We start from the raw sequence: 26,555 nt of genomic DNA, 5'->3' as shown, positions 1-26,555 counted from the left end.
TCAAGTTGGAAAAAATCCAATTATTTATTAATTCACTTAATGAGCACTGAGTGCATGTCAGCCACTGCTCAGGAGCTTTAGATGTATGAGGAAACAAAACAGAGGTCACCAAACTCCAGGAGCTGACATTCTAGAGTTGAGAAACAGTATTTAACATGTGCAATAAGTCATTCAGTGTATCAAAGGCTGGTAAGTACTAAGGAAAAGAGAAAAGGTAAAACAAGAGTACATAACTACATACAGTATTGCCAGAATAGGCCACAGAAAGGTGATGGTTGAACAGAATTTGAATGAGGTGAAAGAATTAACTCAAGGGTGTACACAGGCATGAAAATGTGCATACCACATTTGTTTGTGGAAGAGCAAGATTACTGCAGAGGAAGCAAGAACTAGAGAGAAAGTAGTAAGAAAGGTCGAAGAGAGAAAGTAGTAAGAAAGGTCGAAGAGATAACAGGGAGGAAAGGAAAATCCTGCAAGGACTTGTAGCCACTGTAAGCATTTTGACTTAGAGTTCAATGAGAAATTGCTACAGGGATCTGAAGAGGAATGGAATCTGACTTTTACCATGACTGCTGAGCCTGAGGAAAGGATTGAAAAGCATAGGAGGAGAGTAGTCAGGATAGTATAGTAACAATCCAATGAGAGAGGGTGTTGGTCTGCATCAGGGTGGTGGCAGTGAAGGAGGTGAGAATTGGTCTGATTCCGGAAAGATTTGGGACATAGATTCAACCAGCCCTTTTTTTTTCTATTGTAAACAAATGGGATACATGTTGTTTCTCTGTTTGTACATGGAGTGTACATGTGTAATCATAAATTTACATAAGGTAATGTTGTTTGATTCATTCTGTTATTTTAGCCCTTCCCCCACCCCTCCCACCCCTCTTTTCCCTCTAGACAGTCCTTCTTTCCTCCATTCTTGCCCCCCTCCTACCCCCCATTATGTGTTATCATCTGCTTATCAGTTAGATCATTCGTCCTTTGCTTTTTTGAGATTGGCTCTCACTTAGCATGATATTCTCCAATTTCATCCATTTGCCTGCAAATGCCATAATTTTATTATTCTTTATGGCTGAGTAATATTCCATTGTACATATATATACCACAGTTTCTTTATCCATTCATCAATTGAAGGACATCTAGGTTGGTTCCACAATCTGGCTATTGTGAATTGAGCAGCTATGAACATTGATGTGGCTGTATCTCTGTAGTATGCTGATTTTAAGTCCTTTGGGTATAGGCCAAGGAGTGGGATAGCTGGGTCAAATGGTGGTTCCATCCCAAGCTTTATGAGGAATCTCCACACTGCTTTCCAGAGTGGCTGCACTAGTTTGCAACCCCACCAGCAATGTATGAGTGTACCTTTTTCCTCACATCCTCTCCAACACGTATTGTTGCTTGTATTCTTGATAATCGCCATTCTAATTGGAGTGAGATGGAATCTTAGGGTAGTTTTGATTTGCATTTCTCTTATTACTAGAGATGTTGAACATTTTTTCATGTATCTGTTGATTGCTTGTAGATCTTCTTCTGTGAAGCGTCTGTTCATTTCCTTAGCCCATTTGTCAATTGGATTATTTGTGTTCTTGGTGTAGAGTTTTTTGAGTTCTTTATATTCTGGAAATCAGTGCTCTATCTGAAATATAAGTGGCAAAGATTTTCTCCCACTCTGTAGGCTCTCTCTTCACATTGCTGATAGTTTCCTTTGCTGAGAGAAAGCTTTTTAGTTTGAATCTATCCCAGTTGTTGATCCTTGCTTTTATTTCTTGTGCTATGGGAGTCCTGTTAAGGAAGTCTGATCCTAAGCCAACAAGGTGAAGATTTGGACCTACTTTTTCTTCTATAAGATGAAGGTTCTCTGGTCTGGTTCCGAGGTCCTTGATCTATTTTGAGTTGATTTTTGTGCAGAGTGAGAGATAAGGGTTTAGTTTCATTCTGTTGCATATGGATTTCCAGTTTTCTCAGCACCATTTGTTGAAGAGGCTATCTTTTCTCCATTGCATATTTTTGGCACCTTTGTCTAGTATGAGAAAATTGTATTTATTTGGGTTTGTGTCCATATCCTCTATTCTGTACCATTGATCTACCTGTCTATTTTGGTACCAATATCATGCCATTTTTGTTACTATTGCTTTGTCAACCAGCCTTTCTGATGAGATGGATATAGTAGATGAGAGAAAGAGGAATTGATAATGGCTCTGAGGTTTAGATGGTGGAGACACCACAAATGACATGGAAAAGTTGTGGCGGGCTATGTTTGGAGATCAGGGCCCAGTTTGGACACTGTAAGGTGATGTCTCTTAGACATCCTAGTAGAGATGGGGAGGAGGCTGCTGGCTACAGGTAGGATTTCAGATGAAGATCTGGGCTGGATACACATTTAAGAGTCATGGAGCTATCAGTGGAGTTCATTCAAAAGACCAAATAAAAGCACAAGAAGATGAATATAATTTAAAAGAACAGATAAAAACTTGAGTCAGGAGAAAGAGGAAGAATAAATAAAGGTAACAAATAAAGAAATATCAGAGAGGTGAGAAAATCAGAAATTCTTCAAGCCAAGTGAAGAAAGACTGTAAAAAGAGACTGTCACATGCTACTAACAGACCACATAATATTAGAACTGAGAGTTCACTGTTGAATTAAATAACACAGTCTCTGACAACCTTGATAGAGGCAGTTTTGATATAGAGGTAAGAGTATAGATCTTATTGGAGTGGATCTAGGAAAAGATGGGAGAAAATAGTTGATAGCAAGTATAAACTATTTGAAGTTTTTTTTTTTGAATATACACAATTTATTTAATAAATTAATATCATTCAAAATACAGTGCCAGAACATTATGCAGTTGAACATGCTAGTAATGTTTGTCATGAAGCACCAGTGCTCATGTTAGATTGGTGGCGCCCTACTACTGCTAGTGGTTCCTGGGATTAATGCCAGAGCAGCGCTAGTTATCTGCTCTTCTGCACAGCTAGTGCAGAAAATTCCTGAACAGTTCACCTTCCTAATCCTACCCCCCCAACACACACACATCAGGTTAAAAAAAAACACACCCTGACAGCTAACAGATACCTATACACAATCACTCTACAGTAATGCTTGTTATTAAATTAAGATGTAATGACCTGGTTAACCCACTCTACATCTTTAAGATGGAGAACTACATCAGCAGCAGGTAGTTATATGCATGAGCCAATGTTAATGTAATACAGAAAGTGGAGACATTTACTGATTAAAGCTCCACACAGACCCGCACAATGAGGGGCTAGTAATTCATGTTGCAAGCCCGGCAACTTAAGTCTACACCTGGTAAATGACCAGCTGAATGGACAACCTGTAGTCTAGGATAGACAAGTATAAGTTAGTGGAAAGAGAATACATGCACCTAATAGTATAGTTAGACTGATCCTGCAGTCGTAGCTTTCCCTGTGTAATACCATGAAGTTATGGAAGATCTTCTTCAACTATAGTACAGGATTTAGACAACATTTCTATACTAACAAGGACATTAGTGTTAAGTGCAGCTGAATTAATTACACTGGAAAAACTGTATTCCAGGACTTCGGAACAGAAGCACAGGAATGAAATTCATATTCTGAAATAACCTCAGCACAATTTGCGATATACCACACTAGGAACAGGAAACTACTTTTGTAAGTGAACTTCTTGAACTGTACATACACAGGGCTAACAATGTTAGATAATCAGACTCTTATGCTCTCGTGATACACATAAAAGTTTCTCAGTTATTGAATAACCTATTTCATATTATGGAAGCATATCTTTCTGTAAGACTCACTGATATATATTATACTGATGCAAATATTAAGTAGGGCATAAAAATAAAATTTATCAAAGATAGATATTTATGTACTCATATTTAGTCCTTTCATAACTTCCCATTTAGCAAAGGAAATGACAAAGCACATGAATCAGGTGTGCACTCCCTGAACTCCCCAACTATCCAGGGGGTAGTGCAACCATTTCTCCATCCAGTTCAAACTCTTCTGTCCCATCTGGTGAAAAAAGATAAGTTGGTGGTTTCCATGGAGATTCTTCAAGGCAGGATGGATACAGCTTCCCCACAGTGCATTGAAAATCTCTCCCTAAATCCCACAGTACACGTTCAGATGTATGCTGCCGCAGACACCACCGATCAAGTTCCAGATCATATTGGTAGGTGACATACTTAGCTCACTCATTCAAGTGGGTTTCTCGCATAAACACACAAAGAGAAATCTTTTAAGGAATCCATATTGCTTTCCCAAGTGGTTGTACTGAATTGTAGTCCAATCAACAATGTATGAGTGTACCTTTACCCTTGTATCCTACCAGTATTTATTATTATTTGTATTCTTGATGATTGCCATTCTATCTGGAGTGAGAAGAAATCTCAATGTAGTTTTTGATTTGAATTTTCCTGATTGCTAGTGGATGTTGAAAAATTTTTCATTTATTTGTTGCCCATTTATATTTTTTCTTTTGAGAAATATTGTTTTAGTTTTCTTGCCCATTTATTGATTGGGTTATTATATTTTTTCGGTGTTAGACTTTTTGAGTTCTGTACATATTCTGTGTATTAATCCCCTATTGGAGAAGTAACTGGCAAAGATTTCTCTCCCATTCTAAAGGCTCTCTCTTCATGTTCTTGTTTCCTTTGCTGTGCAAAGGATTGTTAATTTGGTGCTGTCCCACTTATGATTCTTGATTTTATTTCTTGAACTTCAGTGGTCTTATCCAAAAAGTCAGTGTGTGCCAATATGTTGAGCCTATGTTTTCTTCCAGCAGTTGCAAAATTCTGGTTAACTTCTTAGGTCTTTGGTCCATTTTAAGTTGACTTTGTGGAGGGTAAAAGATAGGGATCTACTCTCATTCTTCTCCATATGGATCATCAGCATCATTTGTTAAAAAGACTATCTGTTCCCCAGTGTGTGATTTTACCATGCTGTTTTTGTTACTATAGCTCTGATCTCTAATTTGAGATCTGGTACTGTGATACTTTCAGCATCACTCTTTTTGCTTAACATTGCTTTGGTTATTCTGAGTCTTTTCATCTTCCAAATGAATTTTAGAACTGTTATTTCTAGTCTGTGAAGAATGTCATTGGTATTTTGATGGGGATTGCATTGAATCTGTATAATGATTTTGGTACTGTGAACTTTTTTTTAATTAAAAAAATTTTTTAGTTGTAGGTGGACACAATACCTTTATTTTATTTTTATGTGGTGCTGAGGATTGAATCCAGGGCCTTACACATGCTAGGTGAGTACTCTACCGTTAATCCCCAGCCCAAACATGACCATTTTGACAATAATAATTCCATGAACAGGGGTGGTCTTTCTATCTTCTAAGGGTCTTTTTTTAGTTTTTTCTTCACTGTTCTATAGTTTTCACTGCAGAGGTCTTTTGCCTCCTTGGTTAGATTTATTCCCAAGTATTTTATTTATTTGGTTTTTTGAGGTAATTATGAACAGAATGGTTTCCCCGATTATATTCTTAACGGATTCACTAATGGAGTTGAGGAAAGCTATTGATTTTTGTATGTTGATCTTGTATCTTGCTACTTTGTTGAATTTGTGTATCAGCTTCTGATAGTTTTTCTGGGGTCTTCTACATACAGGATCACGTCATCAGTCAACAGATAATTTGACTTCTTTTTTTCCTATTTGTATCCTTTTATTCCTTCTGTTGGAGAGAGATTCTGCCATTGCAGATACAGGGGTCCCTCCCTGTGCAAGTTGGTTTTGTGGTTGCCCAGTTCTTAGATGGACTTCGCATGCTCATTCAGTTAATGATTCTCACTGAGGGGGTTACTTTTATGGCCAGTTCCTACAGTTCCAGTAGTGACTGATCCATGCTTTCCCCCAAGTGTGGTGCATGCTCTGTTGCATTCAGTCTGCTCTTCCAAACCCACAACCTGATTTCTTGATATCTGGAAGAATATTCTGCCACCTCATTTGTTCTACAGCTTCCTCAATTTCTCATGTGTTCCCTCTCCTCATGAAGCAGGTGAAGAAAGCATTTGGCTAAGTTCTTCAAATGCACTTTATGTAAGCAAGTAGAGATGGGAGGCATAGGGCTCCAGGGTATCTGGCGGTGGAGGGCCGTAGGAGTACCGGTGGTGACTCTTTGCACCTGCCACACGGACCTGGTGGTCTTGGTGGCAGCAGTGCTGCGCAGCTCCTGTGGCAGGGCCTGGGCGACCCCGGAAGGGCTTGGTGAGGATCAGTAAAGGCTGTGGCTCTGAGTCGATAGCAGGGATGCGGCCAGAAGTAGCAAATCGTGACAACGCTCTGTGAACACTGTCTGTGGTCGCTTGACATTTTAAGTAACCAGAGAACAGTGAGGGATCCTTTAAACTGGGGAGTGGCTGAAAGAATGCAGTAGATTGGGATTAAGCTGGCAGAGTTGAGAATGGATTGCTAATGGTGGTGGTGGTTGAGGGAGGGACAGAAAGATTAGCTTCAGGCTATTAAAACGTCATCCACGAAATTAATAGCATAGTTAGTAGGTGGCAATGGGAAAGAAGCCAGCCAATCTGAAATTCCCTGCTTAGCACTGACTTTATGTTCTCGTGGCATCTTAAACTTTTCCTTCACAAATATAATTTCTATTATTATTTGGATAATATCTCTCTACCAAAATGTGAGTTCCAAGATGGCAGGGACCACATGTTTTGCTCCGTGTTTGATCTGCATCCACTAGTTCAATGCCTAAGGGGTCAAAAAGAAATTTTTTGAACTAGTGAATAAAATCTGGAAGCGTATCAGAGAAGTGAATGAGGAGCCTCAAGAAAGAGAGGAGAAATGAAGAGAGGAAGGAGAGAGAAAAAAGGGAAGCCTCCTCCCAACACATGGGAAAGAGACAGATGACGTAGAAGAGGTAGAGGATGAGAAAGAGGAAAAACATAAAGTGGAAGTTAAAAGCCTGAAAAATGCCAGAGTGCTAGGAATGGGGAGGCTGCCCTGCACGTGGTGTAAAGTGGGAAATACAGACTTCAGCGCCATCATGTGTCTTTAGGTTAGTTAAGTTCTCTGTCTCTATTTCCTTGTATGTAAGACAATTATAGTAACCGCAAAGGGTGACTGAGGATTGAATAGGCTAATGCAGAACAGCACCTGAAGCCATCACCATCATCACCATCACCACCACCATCATCACCATCATCATCACCATCACCGTCATCACCATCATCACCATCATCACCACCACCATCATCACCATCATCATCACCATCACCGTCATCACCATCACCATCATCACCATCACCATCATCACCATCACCACCATGATGACCACCACCACCATCATCATCACCATCACCACCATCATCACCATCATCATCACCATCATCACCATCACCATCATCACCATCACCACCATCATCATCACCATCACCACCATCATCACCATCATCATCACCATCATCACCACCACCATCATCACCATCATCATCACCATCATTACCATCATCACAATCACCACCATCATCACCATCACCATCATCACCATCATCACCATCACCACCATCATCACCATCACCACCATCATCACCATCACCACCACCATCATCACCATCATCATCACCATCATCACCATCACCATCATCACCACCATCATCACCATCATCATCACCATCATCACCATCACCATCATCACCACCATCATCACCATCATCATCATCACCATCACCATCATCACCACCATCATCACCATCATCATCACCATCATCACCATCACCATCATCACCACCATCATCACCATCACCATCACCACCATCATCATCACCATCACCATCATCACCATCACCATCATCACCACCATCATCACCATCACCATCATCACCATCACCATCATCATCACCATCACCATCATCACCATCACCATCATCACCACCATCATCACCATCACCATCATCACCATCACCACCATAATCATCACCATCATCACCACCATCATCACCATCACCATCATCACCATCACCACCATAATCATCACCATCATCACCATCACCATCATCACTGTCATCCCCATCATCATCATGGCCTTCATCGTATGTGTTCTATAATTTGTCCCAGAGCAGGGATACCATTAAAACTTCTCCTATTTACACCACAATGAAAGAGGCAAGAGATATGTGAAACTAATTGATAGGTGGGATGAAAAGTCCCCCTTTCTGGTCCAGGTTGCTGCCAACCTCACTCACGAACTAAAGGTAGGAGGAAGCAGCTCAGCTTTAGCTGCTCCCGTAGTCCCTTCTGAGTCTCCCTTTTTTTCCCCCCAAAATACACATATGTGCCCAAATTCCTTGAACATTTTTAATATAATTTTTATTTCTTTGTAAAAAATGGAAAAAAATGATAGGGGAAACCATATAATGGAATGGTGTATTTTAAAAGTAGGCTGAGTGAAAAAATAAGTCAGGTAAATATGAATTGTGTATTTTTTTAAAAAGATAACATATGAATAAAAAATAAAGTCACAGTGCTTGATGGATGAGCATAAGGAAGGAGAAAGGTGGGTTGAGAAAGCAATATTAAGTAACACTGAGTAAGAAGGAAGAGCTAGGAAAGCAGTGCCGACAGGGAGTTTCCTGCCTCGAAGGGTCTGTGGCAATGTCTAGAAATATTTTGAGCCATCACATTGACATTTGTGGTCACTAATGCCATCTAGTTGTTAGAGACCAGGGATGTTGTGCCCTACAACACACGGGAAAGCACTCCACACAAAGACCAACCCCTGTAAAAAATCAGTAGAGCTGAATTTGAGAAACCCTGACCTAGAGATTAAAGGCTACGCAGGGAGGGATGGGGGCAAATCGGGTCCAGTCACTCCTGTGCTCCAGATCCTACAAAGTCTCTACTTTAAGAGTAAAAATCCTTAGAAATGTTTCCCATGCCCTTCTGACCCTGTCACCTGCCCCTCTCTCCCCTGCTCACCCACTCCTGCACCCTGGCCTCCATGTCTTGTGCACACAGGTGGGACACTTGCCTACTCTGGGTCCTCAAATGCCTGTTCTCTCTCCTGGGAAAAGTGCTGCCCTGTTTCCAGATGGCATCGTCCTTCACCATCGAGTCTTCCTCCCAATGCTGCTGTGTTACTTCATCCACCAGGCTTGTTCTGGACCACGCTATTTAAATCATACCTCCTGCCAACATTGTTCATTACATTATAGTTTCCTAGTGTTTCACAGGACTCGTCCCTTTAACATTTGACGTGATTTGGCATTTCTGACATTGGCCTGTCTTCTCCATGCCCTGCACCCCCCACCTGCCCACTATGTCACTTTCATGGATTTCGTCTGCTTTGTCTATCACTAAATCCTTAGCAACTAGAATTGCGCCTGGCATACAGTGGTCCTAAACAATTATTTGTTGAGTAAATGAATAAAGGAATGTAGACAAATTAAAATTATAATAATGACAAGTACATGGAGTGCTTACTTTGTGCTTTAGATATAATTCAAGTGATCTCCATAACTAGCCTATATGCCAGGTAACATCATCATTATTGGCATTTTAAGGAGAAAATGAAGGCAGAGAACACTTTAACAAAGTGCCAAATATTGTACAACAGCAATGTGAAGCAAAAAAACGTGGCTTCAGAGTCTATCTTACCCTTCTATACCATTCTACCTTACTGATCAACATGACCTCAAAATTCTCCTATTGTTAAAAAAAAAAAAAAAAGACAAGTTCCAAACATTTACCAGAACCACTGATCTGTGGAACAAAGACTTAAGCATGCATATATTGTCTTCCACCTATAATTCAACAGACATGAAATATCTCTGATATTTGGGATTCAAAATTACAACGTTATCTTCAATTAATTATAGTTGGACCACAGAGATATAATTACCACAGAAATTAAAAAGACCTAGTTACCTTTTCAGTCATTCTGTCATGTTTTATCAAATGTCATATTGGAATTAACTTAAAATATAGAAATAGGATACCTATACAAGATTGGTTGTTGCAGTTTGTATAAGACCTAAAAGATGACAAATTTTAAAAAGAACAATAACTGCTGATTGTTTTCTAATGCATCCACATTCTTTGGCAACAGAAATTCTCAATGGGAGAGAGTTGCTTCATAAAGGTAAGTTCCAGGTTAGTAATATGTATGGAAATTACATAGTATATTCACAGGATCCTCTAAAATGGATAACAAACGGATGCATGACTTTGAAAGGCTTGCCTCCACATTTCAAACCATGATGTATTACAGGAGTTACTATGTGTCTTTTTTTTTTAATTTTTTTTTATTTATTTTTTTTATTGTAAACAAATGGGATACATGTTGTTTCTCTGTTTGTACATGGCGTAAAGGCATACCATTTGTGTAATCATAAATTTACATAGAGCAATGTTGTTTGATTCATTCTGTTATTTTTTCCCTTCCCCCCACCCCTCCCACCCCTCTTTACCCTCTATACAGTAGTTCCTTCCTCCATACTTGCCCCCCTCCCTAACCCTAACTCTAACCCTTCCCTCCCTCCCCATTATGTGTCATCCTCCACTTATTAGCGATATCATTCGTCCTTTGGCTTTTTGAGATTGGCTTATCTCACTTAGCATGATATTCTCCAATTTCATCCATTTGCCTGCAAATGTCATAATTTTATCATTCTTTATGGCTGAGTAATATTCCATAGTATATATATACCACAGTTTCTTTATCCACTCATCAATTGAAGGGCACCTAGGTTGGTTCCACAGTCTGGCTATTGTGAATTGAGCAGCTATGAACATTGATGTGGCTGTATTTCTGTAGTATGCAGATTTTAAGTCCTTTGGGTATAGGTCAAGGAGTGGGATAGCTGGGTCAAATGGTGGTTCCATTCCAAGTTTTCTAAGGAATCTCCACACTGCTTTCCATAGTGGCTGCACTAATTTGCAGCCCCACCAGCAGTGTATGAGTGTACCTTTCTCCCCACATCCTTGCCAACACCTGTTGTTGCTCGTATTCTTGATAATCGCCATTCTAATTGGGGTGAGATGGAATCTTAGGGTGGTTTTGATTTGCATTTCTCTTATTACTAGAGATGTTGAACATTTTTCCATATGTTTGTTGATTGCTTGTAGATCTTCTTCTGTGAAGTGTCTATTCATTTCCTTAGCCCATTTGTTGACTGGACTATTTGAATTCTTGGAGTAGAGTTTTTTGAGTTCTTTATAGATTCTGGAGATTAGTGCTCTATCTGAAGTATGATTGGCAAAGATATTCTCCCACTCTGTAAGCTCTTTCTTCGCATTGCTGATAGTTTCCTTTGCTGAGAGAAAGCTTTTTAGTTTGAATCTATCCCAGTGGTTGATTCTAGCTTTTATTTCTTGTGCTATGGGAGTCCTGTTAAGGAAGTCTGGTCCTAGACCATACTATGTGTCTTATTAAGCAAAATTCCAAATCCAATATGTTATCTGTATCTGAATCTCTTTACAGTAAATTCAGTGTCTGGTTAATCTTTGAAGTTCTCACAGCAGCTATTAGAATGTTTTACGTATTTTAAGATAAACAGTAAGATAAACTGTGAAAATTGATGTGATAAACATGTACTTTTAATGCATTTGATTAAAATATACCAAATTAATAAAAATTCCAAATTCATTAATTCAGAGAGAAATCAACTAAAATGGAAGGAAAGAGGAAAGCTTCTTCTACCTTTACATTCCATGTGTAATTTAGTCTGGCGCCTTATACATTCTAACGCACCCTACCAGAGGTGAATTGTAATCTGAGAGTTGATGTTCTCTAAGAACAGGTCCTTCAGCTTATTCGTGTTTGCATCTTTCAGGGTGTTTGGCACAGAGCTTACACATATCAGGAATTCAAGATGTATTTCAGAATTCAGGAATGAATGTCGCATCTGAAAATAACAAAATAAAGAAGGATGCTCTTCTGGGGTATGTTTTAAGAAGAAAATATACTGTGTTTACAGTAAGCTCTGGAAACATTTTGTCCTTCTAATGCAGTGATGTACCCTGGTAAAAATCATAAAAACAGCAAAATGAGTTAGACTTTAGATACACGAATATTCTGCAGTTTTGGAGAGTAGTGAATTTGTGTGTGTGTGTGTGTGTGTGTGTGTGCGCGTGTGTTTATGTATGTGTATATATACACATTTTTGTCCCATTTAGAGATGACATCTACCCAGGATTTTCTAAGAGAAGTAAATTGCTGATATGCTACCCATTTGCTCCCTGGAATAAAACTATTAGACGACAGGCATCTGTATTTCTTTACTTAGTTTTTGTAGAGCCAGGACTTTTTTAAATCCTGAAAAGCATGAAGCTGGAACTCAAGTCACTAGCTAAAAAAAAAAAAAATTTTTTTAAAGGACAAGCAATCACTTATTTTGATGCTTTGCCTGGAGTCATTTCCTCCTCCCCAGGAGTTTTTGAACATGTAGCAAAACTGATGTCTGCATGAGCTTTTGTTCCAGGAGAAACATTCCTTAGTCCCATCATTTATTCAAAGGGATCTGATATGGAGAAGGGAATTAAGAAGTACTGATACTTAAAGTCACCTGATTTGACCAATTTTTTTTTTAACCTGGTATTTTCCCATCAAAGAACCAGGCAGATTGAAATCTTAGGGTAAGATTTGACATTAGGAACACACCAATATGTTACTTTATATTGGGATACTACGGAAGAGAACTTGTTGAACTCATCAAATTGCTTTTTCTCCAGACAAATATGGCATATATTATCTGTAGCTGAAAGTCTGTTTAAAACGTGCCAAACGTTATAACTGTCATTGAGCGAAGGTATATAATTTGACTCCTTCGGTTATTCTATAAGTAAACATTTACCTCAACACCTACTGAAGTAGCATTTGTAAAGTATAAGGAAGAATAACAAAGATCGTAAATACAAGTTCTGTCCTACAACATTAATATTTCTTGCCTGCAATATGGGCCTTGGGAATTTAATTCCTTTGGGATTCTCATGACTTTGCATTCTCAGAAAGAAAAATAGCTTATTCCATATAAGGTAACATTTGTCCCAAGTTGACAAGCTACTTTTGAGTGTACTTTGATTTGGATATTGATTGTGTAATATGTATATATATATATATATGTATTTTTTTTGTCCATTTCAGTTAATGTTACCTTCTGGCTCTTGTTTAGAGCTGAAGTACTGCTGACTTTGGATTTCCAGATTCAATGCAAAAACCTTAATTTAGAGCAATCCTTCCTGATTACCTGACTTTCCATATAATGAAAACATTTCTGTTCATATTGTAGTGGTGCCCCCTCCTCCACCAATGAATCTTAATTAAGCTTCTCCAGAGACCTTTGCCATAATTGATCTTGTTAACAGAATATCAGCAAATATCAGCAAACATTTCTGCAAAAGAGCTCAATGTGGTTAGACTTCCTATTTCCTGTTGCTCTGCCCTGCAAAAGCTAAGTTTAAACCCGGACTTTATGTTACTTCTGCTTTTGTGGTAAAACATGTGAAATGAGACAAAACAAAAACAAAAACAAAAACAAAAAACACTATCTGAGAACTCAAAGAAAGAAAAAAAATTACTTTTATGTAGACCCCCACAAAATTGTAAACCTTCAAGGTCCTCCTCCCACTGGGTATAAAGTTCAAAGAATTACCAGAATCTGGGTCCAGAGAATGTTTTAGGCTATCCAATAACCTCTCTGGATCCTGCAGTCAATAAACCTGCTTACTGCTAATTCCTTGGGTGTCCAGCCTCTTCTGTCCTATTTCAGTGTTATACTGGAACAGAAATGAACAGGACTGTAAAATAAAGCATTTCTTGTACCACTTGTCTGTGGGGGAACATGTATGTGACTTACAATCAATAGCACAAAAATTAATATCAGAAATTTAATTAAAAAATACGTATAATATCATTAGCCAATTTAATAATTTTTTTGTTTGGTAAAGAATTTAGCAAGGTTCTTTATATCTTCAATCGTAACAGAAAGCAAAACAACTGCCAAACCCCAATCACATTCTGAGAAGGCGGCCCTCTGAAGGCCATTTGAAAACAATAAAAGATAATAAATCCAAAATTATTTTTTATTCATTGAAAAAACCTGTATATAATGCTAGGCATCAGCAAGCACCCCTATTAATTGCTCATTTATTTTCTAAGCCATGCTATTAAAAAGCTTTGCGATAGTCTCATCAACATTTTTGTTGAAGACACAATGGGTCAAAACTACCCATCTAGTTTTGTGCAAAACACAAACTGCGAATTCTAATTTGTTCACCATTAATTTTACCTCAATGCTGGGCTGAAAATTAAGTGTGTTCCACAAAAGTGATTGCTTTCATGAAGATAATAAACTACCCAGCAAGCCTTAAATTAAATGGATTATTTGCTTCACTCTGAATCTAGTCAACAGTGTGCCTGCATTTGCTGCTGCTGAGAGTAAAAATTCGTGAACACCTTCTGGAAGACAGTTGGTAATATGGATGAAAACTGCAAAACTTTGCATCTTTGACTTCTGAGAAAAATGTAAACAAAAATTAGGAAAAGCAATGTATCTTAAATGTCTGGGTTCTGACACTAACATATCTGATATTGAAGTCTCACTTCTCCACTTACAAGCAAGTGACCTTAATCTCCCAGGTCTGTTTTCTTATCTGTAAAATGGGGAACAACAGTACTTTCTTCATCCATCTTGATGATTAGATGACTTAAAATAAACAAATGTACTTAGAGGAGTACCCAGAAGTAAGACTTAACTTTTAGTGCTAAAGCTGTTCTTTCTACTGACATTTAATAACTACAAAAATTGGAAATAATTAGAATACCCAACATTAAGGGAAGTATAAAGTAATCAACAGCTAATCTATATTGGTTAGAATCTAATATTATTCAAGAGAGCAGAAAATACCATTTTACACAATTCATAATTTTATGACTTCTTCCATGTTAAAATAAGCATACAAAAAGACTGAAAGGAAATACAATAAAATGCTTAGTGTATCTATTTCTGTGTAGTATTAAGAATAATTTTTATTTTCACCTTTAAAAATTTTTCCAGACTTTATATAATATTCATATAGTATATTATGTCTGAGATCAGAAAAAAGAGAAATTTGTTCTTTAAAGAGTAGTACCTTCTGTTGTGTATGAAGTTTGCAACTTGATGTCAGTTATACATATTTCAGTCAGAACTGAATCAGCAACCTTTGGCATTTTAACTTTTAATTCTCAAAAAACTGCCCATGAAGTTTTTCATGACTTAGCTCTACAGAAGGTTCAGGAGTTTAGTGTGTTTGAGAAAATATGTTGAGTTCAAACTTGCATTTCTATCTCTTTTCCTATGTCTAGATTTAAATACTTGAGCTTCTTAGAGCATCTAGCAGGGAAAAAACAGATCCAGGTAACAATGAAATCTATTATATTGGTTTTATTATCTATTACTTCACCACTGTCTGAAGCACACTATTACTTTAAGGCTGCTTGAATTACTTATCAGTGAATTCTCTGAGTGTTGAATGGCTTAATTCACTGGAAAGAGACAATGAGGGATGCCCATTAGGTTATCTCTGTTTTCTCAGAATCATTCTCTTCTCTCAGTAATATGCTAAGCCATCATGTTTAATAAAAGTTTTAAAATATTTTAGTGTTTGGTAAATATAATTCAGTTTGGGAAGGTGGATTGTACAGCAGTTATTCCTATTATTACATGAACTGTAATTCCTATTATTAAATGAACTGTTAAATTTGATTCATTCACAACTTTGGAATTTGGAAAATAGAGATTATTCTCTATAATTTGTTTTAGAAATGAATTTTATATGCATGGATTCTTTAACCAAAAACACTCTATTGAATTTCCCAGAGCTGTTTCCTACAAATATTCAAATTTTTTCAAAATTAAACTTAAGTTCAATAAGTTTAACTTACTTTTTGACATTTTAAGAAAAATTATGGGTGCTTTCCAGTTCATAGCCACAGTGCTGACACCCACTCACCCATGAGTAATTCTAGGTCCCTCACAGAACAACTTATTTTAACAAGTCCTCCATGAGACTCACAAAGCTTTTTAAAAAAACTAAATACATACGCAAATATATATAGACATACATTAATATATAATATGTAAATATGCATTTATATATTATGTCATATATTAAGATATATTTCAGGTTTGTTCAATGCACATAATAGCCTTGTAACTTAAAATTGTAAAGGGAAATACTACAAGAAAAGTTCAAGGTTAAAAACATTCTACACTAAAAGAGAATTGAGGGGAGGGGAAGAAGAGAAGTTGAGTAGACAAAGGAGAACAAAGGGAAGGAAGGGGATGGAAATAGGAAAAACAGTAGAATCAATCCAGCATAATTTTCTCATGTACACATATGAAAATACCTAAGTGAATCCACTATCATGCCCACCCTGGCTTGTGTAATTTTATCAAAATGCATTCTACTGAAATGGATTTGACTGCCATTTATTAACTAAGAAGAACCAATAAAAAAATCAGAAAAAAGAAAAGAAGGCTGAAGCAGGAGAATTGCAAATTTGAGGACAGCCTGGGGAAATTAGTAAGACCTGTCTCAAAGTAAAAAATTAAAAAGGGCAAGGGATGTGGCTCAATGGGAGAGCACACTTGGGTTCAATCCCGGTACCTGTTCCCCCACAAAAAATTGGAGCCACCTGTGTCATGCTATGATACTCATAAATGTCATACCTCTGTCTCTGTTTGTGGTTATTATGCCTTTTAAAAAGCAAGTTTATTATGAAATTATAAAATATAACCAACATGTGATAAATGACCCAAACATACTCATCTTAATAAATCTTCTCAGAGGGAAACCTATTACCCTCCTCATTTCCATAACTCCCAGACTGCTCACCCCCATCCCTACTTTTTGTCCCCTCTTGGTCATAAACTTCCCTCCCCACCAGAGGTGTTCAGTCTCCTGACTTTTAGCATAGTTAGTTCTTTGAATTTCTATGTAGTTTTGTCATTTGGTATGTATTCCTGAACAACATAATTTCATCCAGCCTGCTTTGGAATGTTAGACGAATGAATCATGTGTATATTCATTTGTGCCTTCCTTTCTTTGCTCAACATGATGCTTATGAGATTCATCCATGTTGCTGACTAGAGGTGCAGTGTGTTCATTTGCCTTGCTGTGAGTATTCTACAGTTGGAATATACCGTGATTGATTTGCTTATTCTACTGTAGATGGACACTGTGTTGTATTCATGTGGGGACAATAATGAACAATGCTGCTTTCACCATCTGGTGTAGATATTCAGGGGATCTGTAAGGGCTTCTACCTGGCAATAGAACCGTGGTCATGGGGTCTGTGTTATCTTCAACCTCCCTGGAGAATACCAAACTCTTTTCCAGAGTGAATGCACTAATTCACCACCAGCAGCCTGCAGAGTTTCTGCTGCACTGACACCCTCACCAATAATAGGCGTTTTCTATTTAATTTTAGCCAAATTTCTCACTGTGAGACATTTATTTATTATTTATAATTTGCATTTTCCTAACTAATAATAAGGCTGAACATATTTACATCTGCTTATTGGTCATTTTATTTTTTTATTTGATAAAGTCCCTACTCACTTTCTCCATGTGATTGTCTCATAGATTTGACGGTGTTTTCATATATTCTAGAGGCTAATCCCTATAACGTGTGGCAAATATCTTTTCCCACTCTGTACTTTACTTTTTTGTTTTTACTTCCTTTAGGCAATCTTCAAATGAACAAAAGTTGTTTATTTCTTCTCCTTCTCCTTCTCCCAGGGGTGCTTACCCACTAGCCATATCCTCAGCCCTTTTTAACATTTTATTTATGGACTGGGTCTCACTAAGCTGCTTAGGGTTTTTCTAAGTTGCTGAGGCTGCTCTTGAACCTGCAATCCTCCTGCCTCAGCCTCCTGAGTCATGGGGGTTAAATGCAGGCATGTGCCACTTCGCCTAGCTAAGTTGTTTATTTTAAAAGAAATCATTCCATTGTTCTGTTCTCAAAAGCATTAAACATCTTTCTGTTTCTGAATGCCTAAAACAGTGCCAGAATAGGTGTTTAATAAATAAATGTAAAATAAGTAAACAAACAAACAAAAAAAGAGAATTGAGCTAAACCGGCAAATAATTTTGTTTCAGATAGCAGGCTATCTATTAGAGATTCCAATGTCTCCAATGTCTCCTCAGGCAACAAGATCTGTGATTCCATATTAACACTAGCATTTGACTACAAAATAGTTTACTAGTGAGTTCTTCAACAAAGAACAAGCAAATTATTATGAAAGATGTTGGATTATTTTAAAACTCTTTTAAAAAAGCATTAGTTATATTTCTTAGCAAAAAAGAGTCACCGACACTTGATACACCATTTATGGTTAACTTTATCCCTAAAATTTTAGAGTTTCACCACTAGTTTTTGTTTCTTTCTTCTTCTTCTTTTCTTTAATGTGTAGAAAAAGGACATAATCTAGTATTCCAATGCTGTTTCCTATTAATTCCTTTTGCCTTCCTCTTTGAATCTTATCACATTACAAAGAGAGATTTAAAAAAAAAAATCCTTTTTGACTTTTCATTTGTGTAAAGGACTACCCTTCACAGAAGTCTCTAATATTTAGTTTTGGTCAGCTTTGTGTCGCTGTGAACCTGACAAGAACAATTTAGAGGAGGAAAAGTTTATTTTGGCTCCGTGTTTCAGAGGTTTGGTCTGTGATCAGCTGAGCCATTGTTCTGGACTTGAGATGAAGTAGAACATCATGGTCAAAGGGCAAGGTGAGGAAGAGCTGCTCCGTTCAAGACAGCCAGGAGACAGTGAGAGAGTGCGGCACTAGGGACAAGATATAAACACCAAAGGGTCATCCCCAATGACCTACTTGCTCCAAGTACGTTCTACCTGTCCACAGTTACCCCCAGTTAATCCATTCATGTGGATTAATAGACTGATTACGTCACAGCTCTCATAATCTAATCACTTCACCTCTGACCATTCTTGCATTGTCTCACATGCGAACTTTTGGGGGACACCTCATACCTAACCCATAGCATTCAGTGATAACATCTGGATATCTGAGCTCCTGTATATGGCATTGATCCATTCATAGTAATCATGATGACCTGAATGAATTTTAAGTTTATAAAATTCATATCTTTTTAAGATTTGACTTTCTTCACCAACTGAACATCACACTACTAAATACAGGACAAGTAGTGTTTTGTAGATGAATCTATACTAATTATTCTTCTTAGGTCTGTTTCTTTCTCTAAGCCAACAGTGTGAGTTGCCACTAAAGGCAGTGATGCCTATTTATATTACTGATGTTGAAAGAGAATAAATGCATCCCCAAATAAACTTTTTTTGTGTGTGCATGAGATGCTGGGGCTTGAACCCAGAGCCTTGTGCATGAGAGGCAAGCACTCTACCAACTGAACTATATCCCCAGCCCTAAACTTTAAAAAAAATTTTTACTTGTTCTAATTAGTTGTACATGGCAGAATGCATTTATACATTTTGATAAATCATACATAAATGGAGTGTAATTTCTCATTTTTCTGATTGTACGTATTGTAGGATCATATCAGTTGCAGTATGGAGATTCCTCAGAAAACTTTAAATGGAGCCAATATAAACTTTTGAGCTCACTGAGACCACACACTGCAGCAATTCCTCTCGATAGCAATAAAAAGATGGTAGAGTACTTGAAACACATGGTAGGTGTTGGGTAAATGTGTTGAATTGTATTTAAGGTTTTGCATTATAGCCTAGAAGACCAAATGACTCAGATTATTATGAAAACTCAAATTATTTGAGGTTTTATTTAATTATGAGAGCAGAATAAAACTGACTTTGGACTTTCTAGAAATTCTTTTTGCGACACAGTCCAATTATAACTGATTAAATAACTACATCTAAATAACTAATCATAAAAAGATACTCATAATAATAACCCTTATTGCTGGATAGATTTTAGTTTTGTTACTAAATATTCAAGTATTTCAAACAGCTACTACTAAGTTCAAATCCACCTTACTGAATTCAGATGACTAAAGTCTAGAAATCTACAAAGAAATACAAACTTCAATATAATATCAAACTCCAACATCGTTGGTGCAGAGCTTATGCAAAGATAAAGGGCAGAATATTATCAAAATTGAATTTAATTACAACATTAAAAGCACAAAAGAAAAATACCATATGGTGACTGACATAGTGATTTGGTCATAACCATTTTTTTTTTTTTTTTTTTTAGTACCAGAGATTGAACTCAGGGGAACTTGATCACTGAGCCACAACCCCAGTCCTATTTGTATCTTATTTAGAGACAGGGTCTCACTGAGTTGCTTAGGGCCTTGCTAAGTTGCTGAGGCTGGCTTTGAACTCAGGATCCTCTTGCCTCAGCCTCCAGAGCTGAGGAACAGGAACGCTCCATTGCACCTGGCCCATTTTTTTCTTTAATTCTTTCTTTCTTTCTTTTTTTATTTTTTATTTTTTACAGACTGCATTTTGATTCATTGTACACAAATGGGGTACATTGTTTCATTTCTATGGTTGTACATGATGTAGATTCATACCATTCGTGTAATCATATGTTTATATAGGGTAATGATGTCTGTCTCATTCCACCATTTTTCATACTCCCTCCCTCTCATTCCAGTTTTTAATTTTTAATTTTTAATTCGAAGTTAATGAAAGGTCACTGTTAATTTATATAAAAATATTTATGGCTTAAACAAAGAATATTATTGTCAAGAAAGGAATTAAAATTCTGAACATAACAGTTTGTAGTTTCTATATATGATACATATCATATGTATATATCCAGATCAAATGTGTCAAGTGATAAAATAATAGTAATATTTATATTTATGTTAGAGGTGTATAAAATGACAAGCTTTGTAGTTTATAAAGTTTTAAGTGATTCCTTTCTTCAGAACTAAATTAAAGGCATGTTCAGTCACATATGCAGAACTATCCAAAAAAGATAAATGCTGGAAAGCTGCAAAATGTTCCAGGTTAAACCTGCTCTACAAATATTTAGTTCTCAAAACAACTTCCACTTATTTTAGATAAATGGCCAATGTTTTGCGTGTCAGTCTAGTATATACCCAGGATGATGTCAACACCAAAGTGGTAGACAATCACATTGCACCATTTATCTTGTATCATCCTTTATCTTTCATAAATTTCAGTTTCATCCTGAAATTTTTACTGAACAGGTGCTGGTAGTCAATCAAAACTTCCAACAATCAAACAAAAACTTATCTCCAGATCTGTCAGATCTCTTCATCTACTTGACTGTGTATTACTTATGATTTTCTTTTCTTCTACGCTGAAAACTATGTGGTTTAAAAGGCTAGAAATCCAAATGCAGTTTCATGTAGCAAAAAAATCTAGGTTTCAGTGGGGCCACTCTCCCTCTAGGAGTACTGGGGAGAGTTTGCTTCTTTGAACTTTCCAGCGCTTAGAACTGTTTTGCTTGCAGTCCTGGTAACTTATTTTCTGTTCCTTTATGAACTATTTTCTATTTCCCTTAAAGACCCTCAAGTAAGTGAAGACAGAGGGATCAACACTCCTTGAGTTACATTTTTTGATTCTATCCAAAAACCAGAGGACCTTAAAGTTTCCCTGTAGATCTACTTGTTCTCCAAAATCACTTACATTTGTGATGCAAAGCAGAAACAAGGCCATGTGTAATTACTTGTCATTTATTCTGTCCAAAATAGCGAGTGGACTGACACATGATAACAAAAGGACCTATAACCCATAGACACAGATTCTGATTTTTCTCTTCATCTGAGCCTGGAGAAGACAATGAGCATGCTATTGTGCTGCTGTAGATTTCCCACATCCCCTAGTAGAAACTTCAAAACCTCAAAAACTATAAGCACACTTGTGATTCAAAAAAAAAAGGCCAGATTTGTTAATTCTTTAAAAGTGTTACAATGCTGCAAATGAAAACACAACTTGTTAAACATGTCAAGTAAAAGAATAATAAATGAATAATAAATAAATAATAAACATTTAGACTTGATTTCAGTGCAGAACCCCTCCATCTGTCAACCAGTTGTGAAGCAACAATCCTAGGAAAGTCTTGCAAATGCCATCAAGTTTTACACCCAGAGACAGTGTGTCAACCGCCACTCTCAGGACCTTAGTAGTAAATATTCTGTTTGAAGAGGAGCCTGCAGTCATGAATTTGTCATGGACAAAACGACCCTGGTGATAAATGGGCGCTTTTAACAGACCAAAATTTGGTAACGTGGAATTCAACTGATAGAGGGCAAGGGTGAAGGGGCGGTAGGGGAAACGCCTTAAATTTGGATTACAAACTAGGGGAGGGTACTCTAGAGGTCAATTATCCAAAACAACCCTCAATCTCCTCCCCCTTGCCCTCGAAACAGAATGACAACTTTGGAATTTCACTGTGAATGCCCAACCCCTTCTCTTTCCACTGCGGACAACACCACCTTCGAAGTTACCGTGGTCCTAGCGCAACTGGAGCTGCGGACGCCCTCACCAAGAACCGCACCAGGAGTCCATTCAGTAGTGGAACAGGGCGCCGGGTCTCCAACACCGGCTCTGCGATGCCACATACAGTCAGCCCTGCTCAGGAGAGACCTCCACCCATGCCAGTCGGGACTCCGCCCCCGCCAGGTGTCACCGCAGAGTTGTGCAGCCACAACCCAGACATCCCTTCTGATTTCAATCCGCATTCGGGGTGGGAGTGGGGATGGGGTTTCGGAGGGTGCAGGGTGGGTTGGTGGAAGGGAAGCACCAAAACAGTCCCTCTTCCAAAGAGCCAGGAGGAAAAGTGGCAAGGCCCGGGCGCGCTCTTGATCCCCCCCACCCCGCCCAGGGCCGCAAGGTTCAATGTCTAGTGGTGACCGAATGAAGGGAAGGAAGGGAGAAAGGACAGACGGAGGGGCGGGATGCAAAGGTCCAGAGTTAGTGGGAGGAACATTAGGAGATGGACAAGGTGTGCTTTAGGAACTGTGAAAGTGAGAAAGTCCGAGGCCTCTCCACGTCCACAAAGTTGGACTCTCCTGTCAGCAGCTCAGGTCGCCTTCCTTCTTTGGGGTTCCAGAGACTGGGAGGAGAGCCAGAGCTGACGCTCCCTCTCCTGGCCCAGGACCCAGGACCCCGTCCCCTTCACCACTGCTTAGAGAGGCTGCCAGGCAAGGAGCAGCCTTGCGGAAAATTTTTAAGGAGGCAGGGGAGGGAGCAAGGGCAGGAGAGGAGCAAGGTCCACGCGCCTGTCTGGTGCTCATGTCTTCCTTTCTGACACACCCTAGTGCACCCCTTCCTCCCACACCACACACACTCAGATACGGAGACACACTAGCGTTCACCCTTACACCGTCTCAGGTCCATGTATTAAAACACTATTTTCTTTCTGATTGAAAAAAGAAAGTGCAGCAACCCCTCTCAGGAGCCGCCTGAGCAACAAAGCCCATCTGCAAACAGCTCTCTGTAGTTTGCCAGGAATTGGGAAATCTGGAGGTCCCAAGCAAAACGCACCAGGAAAACCGACGGGAGCAAGAGCGCCGAACTCCCTTCTCATTTCCACACCTCTCACCTCCTTAAGTTCTTTGATCACGTCCTTCCTTCCGGTGGCCTGGGACTAATTCCAAATCCTCCACTATGGTCTTGATCATCTCCTTCATCTTGGTTTTGGAGGCTGCCGGGGGACCCCGGACTGGAGTGGACGAGGAGGGGCTCCCTTTGGATTTCGCGGTTTTTCTTTGGTGGCTCGCGAGGCGGGCTAGGACAGGCGGTCAGAAGCTGCTGCGCACCGAGATCTCTGGCGCTGCCACAGCTGCTTCCCGCCGGTGCCTTCACATCTTGGGAACTCCCAGTCGACTGCTCGGATGCAGCCTTCGACTCAGGGCTGCGGACTGGCGGGCAGCGCGCCTGCCCCTTCTGCAGTCTGCGGCATCTCTAGCTCTCTCACGTGAGATCGCCCCTCGGTGGGGAGGGTGCAGGTTAGCTGTCCCCACCATTCTGGGTCTGAGGTGAAGCTGAAACTATGAAGGATGGTCCAGGTGGAGGACGGGAGTTGATAGCAGCCAGGAAGCAGGGGAAGAGGAACCCGGTACAAGATAGAGTCCAAGACCACACTCCCAGTGACCTGCCTCTTTCAGCCACATCCCACCACCCACAGTTGGCACCCAGTGTCCATTCAAATCATGAATCCTTCTAATGGACTCATCCACTGCTGATTTTACAGCTCTCATGACCCAATCTTTTCACCTCTGCACATTCCCACGTTGCCAACACATGAGCTTTTCAGAGGATATTCTTAGATCAAAATCACACTGCACCCAATACAATTATAATTCTTTCAAGGATGTTGAGTGAGCTCTCAAGACAGAACATAGAAGCCCAGAGGTAAGAAAAATTAGGTAGGGATACCATGGGAATTGAGATGATGCTGGAGCCCCTGGTAAGACAGAGCAGGATGGAAGAAGAGTCTGCAGCAGCATCCCTGACCAAAGCTTAAAGGACATGAGGACAGAACACGATTCCTAGGAAACCATTTAATGTAATCAGATCCATCAATTCCCACCCTGTCCCCCTTCTACCTGCATTCCAAGATGGTTCTGTTCAAGTTTCTACTGTCTTCTGGCATTGAAAGTTGAGCTCATCTTCTATACTTTTGAGTTAGTGTTATTACAAAGTTGTTGACCTATTTACTTAAATAAATTAGAATCAGAAAGATATGCAATTGTTAAATTGTTGCATCATTTCGCTTTTCATTTTTGAAATCTATTATCTTTGAATTGATTAGAATGTTGTTTTGTCCCTTCCTCTTACTTTATAGGAATTTATAGGCCTATGTTACATTTTAAGCTTCATCGTATATCTTTCTGATTCTAATTTATTCATTCTATTATGAGTTTTACTTTAGGTGAACTCATTTTGATACATTCTTTATATTGGCATAGTAGGATGAAGAAGGTACCCTATTCTCCCACTATTCTACCCTTCCCCTGCCCAATGTCACCTTCCTAATCCCTGAAAGCTATGAGTATGTCACGTTGCATGGCAAAAGAGACTGTGAAGATGAGACTAAGTTGAGAATTTTGAATGGAAATATTTTCCTGGGTCATCTGGGGACAGCCAAGCTCATCACAATAATTTTTATGGGAGGCTGCTGGATAGAGTGGAACTGTGACCATGAGCAGATGTTGGGTGGATGCCTTTTGAGGATGAAAAACATAAACAAGAGCTGGGATTGCAGGCAGCTGTGGAACCTGGAAATAAAGTAAAGGGGAAAATCCTCCAGTGGAGCTTCCAGACTGGAGCATCCCTGCCGATCTGCTGAGGCCTGAAGTTCAGGGAGGGCTTTTGCTCTTGAGAATAAATTTGTATTTTAGTCCATAAAATTCTAGGAAACCAATATGATAAGATTAAACTTTTTTTTTTTTCTTTAGAACTAGGTTTATGGGAGTCATTATGGTCTTGGGTGAGTTTTTTTTTTTTTTTTTTGGCTATGTTTTAAAATTATAGATGGTTGAGTTAGTAATAGCTGAGTACATCCTAAGCTGTTCATGAAGGTACTTGTGCTTACTTAATGGAGTTATAGTTCCTTTTGGTTTCTAATCACTGATCCCTCCTGATGCACAGGAATATTTTACTCAGTGTGGCTTCTATCTTTAGAAATAATTCTACTGCAATTATCCATCATAATTTGCTCATTCATTCCTTTGTGTCAGAAAATGAAAATCCCAACTCCACAAAAGCAGAAGTCCATATTAAAAATATTATCCTTGTAAATGTCCCTTTTCAAAGTGAGATCATAGAGTTGTAGTGTATGTGCATATTTTGTTTTATGAAACATTGGGGAATTCTTCTCTAATACAGTACATAGAATAATATTTCATTTAGTTCATGAAAATTCCTTATTCCCTCATAATTCCTTATTCTCTCATTATTTGGTATAGTTCAGCCCTCTAAGTTTCACCAATTTGATACATGCAGAATACCATCTTTTTATTTTTATTATTCTAAAAAGCTTACAACGTTCAATATTTGTTGATAAATCTGTCTGTGTTTGTAATGGAATTATTTTGGAGTAAGGGAGATAGAAGGAGGCTGGGTAATGGTAATTATTAAGATTTAAAAATAAACACATATTCAACTTATAAGATTAAGTGCAATGTACACTGCATGGAAGGTCAATAAAGCTCCCTCAGATCTTAAACTCTATATGGGATCTAAATGTTTCCAGATGACAGACTGGATTCTGGCACAAAATCCAGGAGAGTGACAACTTTGGGCTTGACAAGAACTGAACTGCTGAGAAAAGGTAGGTGTGGTGAGCCCAGGGTTATCGCCTCCCTGTCAATGTGGAGGTGATGAGGATAATAACACAAAAGATAAGTCTGGCTGTGGAGATACAGGAGACTGTTGCCAGCAGCGGGGGAAATTAAAAAATTGCTGGGGGTGTGTGGATGGATAAGATCTTCTCAAACCCACACCTGCATTCCAGCATGCCTCTCACCTGGGTTTCTATGTAATATAAACAAAACTAGTGAGATACAACCTTTACTTTTGCTAGGGGACTAACAGTGTTCTGAACCTGACCCTCTCTCATA

At 38.6% G+C, this 26,555-nt stretch overlaps 1 long non-coding RNA gene across 1 annotated transcript in view; it reads right to left on the bottom strand.

Moving 5' to 3' along the window:
- Positions 1-16,900: 16,900 nt before the first annotated feature.
- The window catches only part of LOC306664744, a 471,099-nt gene continuing 461,444 nt past the window's right edge, over positions 16,901-26,555 (bottom strand). The window contains exon 3 of the long non-coding RNA XR_013764789.1: positions 16,901-17,728. This is a non-coding gene — a long non-coding RNA (uncharacterized lncRNA). The remainder of the gene's footprint in view (positions 17,729-26,555) is intronic.

This window comes from Sciurus vulgaris, assembly GCF_902686455.1.
Source record: "Sciurus vulgaris genome assembly, chromosome: 6".
Taxonomy (NCBI): Eukaryota; Metazoa; Chordata; class Mammalia; order Rodentia; family Sciuridae; genus Sciurus; species Sciurus vulgaris.
This window is presented reverse-complemented; position numbering and strand designations above follow the sequence as displayed.